The 6113-nt window shown below is 50.0% G+C and overlaps 1 protein-coding gene and 1 long non-coding RNA gene across 4 annotated transcripts in view; one reads left to right on the top strand and one right to left on the bottom strand.

Annotated features, from left to right (window-relative positions):
- LOC307207305 overlaps nt 1-6113 on the top strand; it is a 141981-nt gene that overhangs the window by 43311 nt on the left and 92557 nt on the right. The gene's annotated exons all lie outside the window — the stretch shown is intronic.
- The window catches only part of POLR2E (RNA polymerase II, I and III subunit E), a 105183-nt gene that overhangs the window by 23464 nt on the left and 75606 nt on the right, over nt 1-6113 (bottom strand). For both annotated transcript variants that reach the window (XM_079960926.1, XM_079960927.1), the window contains one exon: nt 779-806. The gene's annotated coding sequence lies outside the window, so the exon portion shown is untranslated. The remainder of the gene's footprint in view (nt 1-778; nt 807-6113) is intronic.

Below are 6113 nucleotides of genomic sequence, written 5' to 3'. Positions count from 1 at the left end.
TGGTGAAGCTGAAACTTAAAACGACTTTGAATCCTGCAGGATTCTGGCGACTGTGATAATGTCCCCTCTTCCCTGAGCCTTACAATGGGCTCCTAGCACGGTTTGCGGGTCCTCTAGTTTTGGGCGCAGGCAGGCATTCCACTGGTGAAGCTGAAACTTAAAACTACTTTGAATCCTGCAGGATTCTGGCGACTGTGATAATGTCCCCTCTTCCCTGAGCCTTACAATGGGCTCCTAGCACGGTTTGCGGGTCCTCTAGTTTTGGGCGCAGGCAGGCATTCCACTGGTGAAGCTGAAACTTAAAACTACTTTGAATCCTGCAGGATTCTGGCGACTGTGATAATGTCCCCTCTTCCCTGAGCCTTACAATGGGCTCCTAGCAGGGTTTGCGGGTCCTCTAGTTTTGGGGACAGGCAGGCGTTCAACTGGTGAAGGTGAAACTTAAGTTGCTTAGGGGAAAGTGTCACCCTCCACCTGAAGCCTTGTAATGGGCTCCTGGTGGCCTTCTGTGGCCTTGACAGGTAAACATTCAACTGGGGAAGCTTTTGGTCATGCTGCTTAGGTTAAAGTTCACACCCTAATGGGTTTTTGCTGTTGTTTATGGAGTGAGGACACTACTATAATTATGATTATTACTTTGCCCTGTTAAGCCTTGAAATAGATTGGGAGGTGAGGCAGCCATTCAAGTGGCGAAGCTCAGCTCAAGCAGCCCAGCCAATCGGTGAGGTTTGTGGGATGGCTACGTGGCCACTGGGCGCACTGATGGGTTGGTGCTGACCTTGGAATCCCTAAACGGCCCAGTATCCCTGAAGGAGCGTCTCCACCCCCCATCGTTCAGCCCGGACACCTGGGTCCATCTCCCGAGGGCCTTTGGGCGGTTCCCTCCCTGCGAGAAGCGAGGTTACAGGGAACCAGGTGGAGGGCCTTCTCAGTGGTGGCACCCACCCTGTGTCACGCCCTCCCATCAGATGTCAAGGAAATAAGCAACTATCTGACTTTTAGAAGACATCTGAAGGCAGCCCTGTTTAGGGAAGTTTTTAATGCTTGATCGCTTTATTATTAATAATATTCTGTTGGGAGCCGCCAAGAGTGGCTGGGGAAACCCAACCAGATGGGCAGGGTGTAAATAATAAATTAGTAGTAGTAGTACTAGTAGTATGTTACCTTGATATCTTTGAAGAAAAGGTGAGATATAAATGAATAATAATAATATAAATGATATAATACAAATGATATAATCTAATATTATAATGATATAATAGAATATAAATGAATAATAATAATTATTCATTTGACAATTATTCATCTGACAAGGTCAGAATAAAAAGGTAAAGGTACCCCTGCCCGTATGGGCCAGTCTTGCCAGACTCTATGGTTGTGCGCTCATCTCACTCTATAGGCCGGGAGCCAGCGCTGTCCGAAGACACTTACGGGTCACGTGGCCAGCGTGACAAGCTGCATCTGGCGAGCCAGCGCAGCACACGGAAACGCCATTTACCTTCCCGCCAGAGCGGTACCTATTTATCTACTTGCACTTTGACGTGCTTTCGAACTGCTAGGTTGGCAGGAGCAGGGACCGAGCAACGGGAGCTCACCCCGTCGGTGCGGGGATTCGAACCGCCGACCTTCCGATCGGCAAGTCCTAGGCGCTGAGGTTTTACCCACAGCGCCACCTGCGTCCCAAGGTCAGAATACACACACTCATATGCCTATATATATATATATATATATATATATATATATATATATGTATGTATATATATATATATACACACACATACACACACACACACACACAAACACAGGTCTAAAACGCAGCTCTCCGGGAAATGGCAGCATATAAATATTAATACAGTGGTACCATGGTTTGCAGACTCAAACCCTGAAGTGCGGGTCGTGGTTTGCAACCTTTTTTTTATTACATTGGCGAAAGTGCGCTTTGGATTACAACCTGTTTTGGTTTACAAATGGATGATGGTTGTAAACCAAGTTAAGGTAAAGGGTAAAGGGACCCCTGACCGTTAGGTCCAGTCGTGGCCGACTCTGGGGTTGCGGCGCTCATCTCGATTTACTGGCCGAGGGAGCCGGCGTACAGCTTCCGGGTCATGTGGCCAGCAGGACTAAGCCGCTTCTGGTGAACCAGAGCAGTGCACGGAAATGCCATTTACCTTCCCGCCGGAGCGGTACCTATTTATCTACTTGCACTTTGACGTGCTTTCGAACTGCTAGGTTGGCAGGAGCGGGGACCGAGCAATGGGAGCTCACCCCGTCACGGGGATTCCAACCACCGACCTTCTGATCGGCAAGTCCTAGGCTCTGTGGTTTAACCCACAGCGCCACCCGCGTCCCAGTAAACCAAGGTATACCACTGTAATTGTTATTAAGAAGAGGAATAATTATTACTACAGTGGTACCTCGGGTTAAGTACTTAATTCGTTCCGGAGGTCCATACTTAACCTGAAACTGTTCTTAACCTGAAGCAACACTTTAGCTAGTGGGGCCTCCTGCTGCCGCTGTGCCGCCGGAGTACGATTTCTGTTCTCATCCTGAAGCAAAGTTCTTAACCCGAAGCAATATTTCTGGGTTAGCGGAGTATGTAACCTGAAGCGTATGTAACCTGAGGTACCACTGTATTTAGAAAGCCTACAGAATGGAGGGGGCATTTAGAGAAGGGCCAGACTTTGAATGGCATAAAGGCCTTATATAAAACAACCGGGGGGGGGGAACCACTTGCACCCCTTTAACCGGCTGAAAAACCTCCTGCACCACTTTAAAATCATGCACAATTTGGATGAGATGGTTTCAGGTTCTGGGCGAGAAAGAGCCGCCTCCCTCCCTCTTATCTGGTTTCCTCGGAATTGTGTCCTTAAAACTTGATCTCTTAGGAGGCGTTTCTCTGAACAAGCGAACATCATGGGACTGGGGAGAGTCTTGGGATTTTTGGAATAGCTTTTGTTGTTGTTCACCAAAGGTTCCTCTGTCGCCACCCTGGGAGAGCTGATCTCCTTACAGCAGCATACTTTTCAGGAGAGTGTTTTTTGTGTGTGTGCTATAATTCCGTCCCACCCCAGAGAAAAGATTCTGCGCCATCCGGGGAGGGGGAAACAAAAAAACCACCCCTGCGAGGTTCTCCTCACTCGCCCTGTGATTTCCCTGTTTTGGATGCCAAGCCGGTGACATCATGAGGAGTAGTCGCTCAAGGCCAAAGCAGAAGAAGAGTTTGGATTTGATATCCCACTTTATCACTACCCAAAGGAGTCTCAAAGCGGCTAACATTCTCCTTTCCCTTCCTCCCCCACAACAAACACTCTGTGAGGTGAGTGGGGCTGAGAGACTTCAGAGAAGTGTGACTAGCCCAAGGTCACCCAGCAGCTGCATGTGGAGGAGCGGGGAATCGAACCCGGTTCACCAGATTACAAGTCCACCACTCTTAATCACTACACCACACTGGCTCTCATGGAACCCAAGAAAGTGAAATCTCTCACTGTCTCCATTTCTTCCCCTTCTATTTGCCAGGAGGTGATGGGACCAGCGGCCATGATCTTCGTTTTTTTGATGTTCAGACCATATTATCCTTCATGGATCCCTGCCTTGCCGTGACAAAGGGGCTTGAATAACTCAGAGAAGCTATGAGCTACGCCATGCAGGGCCACCCAAGATGGACAGGTCAAAGTGGAGAGTTTTGACCAAACGTGATCCACCTGGAGCAGGAACTGGCAAGCCACTCCAGTATCCCTGCCAAGAAAACTCCATGTGTGTGTGTGGGGGGGTATTGTTGTTGTTTAGTCGTTTAGTCGTGTCCGACTCTTCGTGACCCCGTGGACCAGAGTACGCCAGGCATTCCTCTCTTCCACTGCCTCCCGCAGTTTGGTCAAACTCATGCTGGTAGCTTCGAGAACACTGTCCCACCATCTCGTCCTCTGTCGTCCCCTTCTCTTTGTGCCCTCCATCTTTCCCAACATCAGGGTCTTCTCCAGGGAGTCTTCTCTTCTCATGAGGTGGCCAAAGTCTTGGAGCCTCAGCTTCAGGATCTGTCCTTCCAGTGAGCACTCAGGGCTGATTTCCTTCCGAATGGAGAGGTTGGATCTTCTTGCAGTCCATGGGACTCTCAAGAGTCTCCTCCAGCACCAGAATTCAAAAGCATCCATTCTTCGGCGATCAGCCTTCTTGATGGTCCAGCTCTCACTTCCATACATCACTACTGGGAAAACCATGGCTTTAACTTTTGTTGTTGAGTCGTTTCATTGTGTCTGACTCTTTGTGACCCCCTGGACCAGAGCACGCCAGGCACTCCTGTCTTCCACTGCCTCCCACGGTTTGGTCATGTTCGTAGGTTCGAGAACACTGTCCAACCATCTTGTCCTCTGCCGTTCTCTTCTGAACTATTGGCTTCGCCTAAACTCAAATCCCCCCGGTCTAATATCCCTGGTGCTGCAAGATCCCAAAAGCGCCTGAACTAAAACGGTCTATCAAAAAATTCACTCTGGTGGTTTATCATCACAACAGCTACTCACTTTTGGTTTTGGTAAAGCAAACAGTCTAATTTGTCAGCGCCTAATCGAGCGTCAGAACAACTTGACCACAATAAGGAGATTTTGCCCATGGCATGACTATTTTCCACCTACCCATTTTGACAATCTGGCACCCTATCTACAAAACCTAGCAATTCTAAAATATAGACGTGCTTTTACCCTCAGAGGATTGAATGTCTTGCCCTCGGCTGGACTTGAGGGACCAGGTTTCTTCGCTTTCTAGAAAGCATTTGTTGAATATTATTTTTTGCTTCGTCAGTAAAAACTCTGAAACAGCAGTGATAATCAGTGGTTGTTTTATTTTATGTGTTATATATAACATCTCGCTTTCAGGCCGAGGGAGCCGGTGTTTGTCCACAGACAGACATTGTTCTGTTGTTTCCAACTTTCTTTCCAACTTCCAGTACAGTGGAACCTCAAGTTACATACGCTTCAGGTTACGGACTCCGCTAACCCAGAAATAGTGCTTCAGGTTAAGAACGTTGCTTCAAGATTAGAACAGAAATCGTGTTCCGGCGGCACAGTAGCAGCGGAAGGCCCCATTAGCTAAAGTGGTGCTTCAGGTGAAGAACAGTTCCAGGTTAAGAACAGACCTCCGGAACGAATTAAGTACTTAACCTGAGGTACCACTGTACATCTGTCGGGGGGGGGGGGTGGTGTTCAGTGTTCAGGTCTTTCCCTGCCAATGCCTGACGATGCAGCCTTCCTTTTTTGGGGGGGGGTTGTCTTTTCCCTAGCAAGAGCTGCAGGTGGGGGTGTCTCTGTGCCTATTCAGCCCCCCCTTTGCAAGAAGGGGGACCCCCAACAGGGAGATCCCACCCCATATTGGGGGGTGCCTTTTTTGTGGGGGGGTGTTAAAGGACCCACTCCTCTGTGCGGGGGGTGTCTTTTCCCTAGCAAGAGCTGCAGGAGAGTGGAGGGTGTCTCTGTGCCTATCCAGCCCCCCCCCCCTTTGCAAGAAGGGGGACCCCCAACAGGGAGATCCCACCCCATATTGGGGGTGCCTTTTGTGTGTGTGGGGGTGTTAAAGGACCCACTCCTCTGTGTGGGGGTTGTCTTTTCCCTAGCAAGAGCTGCAGAAGAGTGGAGGGTGTCTCTGTGCCTATTCAGCCCCCCCTTTGCAAGAAGGGGGACCCCCAACAGGGAGATCCCACCCCATATTGGGGGTGTCTTTTTTGTGTGTGGGGGGGTGTTAAAGGACCCACTCCTCTGTGTGGGGGGTGTCTTTTCCCTAGCAAGAGCTGCAGGAGAGTGGAGGGTGTCTCTGTGCCTATTCAGCCCCCCCTTGCAAGAAGGGGGACCCCCAACAGGGAGATCCCACCCCATATTGGGGGTGTCTTTTGGGGGGGGTGTTAAAGGCCCCACTCCTCTGTGCGGGGGGTGTCTTTTCCCTAGCAAGAGCTGCAGGAGAGTGGAGGGTGTCTCTGTGCCTATCCAGCCCCCCCTTTGCAAGAAGGGGGACCCCCAACAGGGAGATCCCACCCCATATTGGGGGTGCCTTTTTTGTGGGGGGGTGTTAAAGGACCCACTCCTCTGTGTGGGGGGTGTCTTTTCCCTAGCAAGAGCTGCAGGAGAGTGGAG

This window comes from Podarcis cretensis (assembly GCF_951804945.1).
Source record: "Podarcis cretensis genome assembly, chromosome: 18".
In the NCBI taxonomy this organism is placed as follows: Eukaryota; Metazoa; Chordata; class Lepidosauria; order Squamata; family Lacertidae; genus Podarcis; species Podarcis cretensis.
This window is presented reverse-complemented; position numbering and strand designations above follow the sequence as displayed.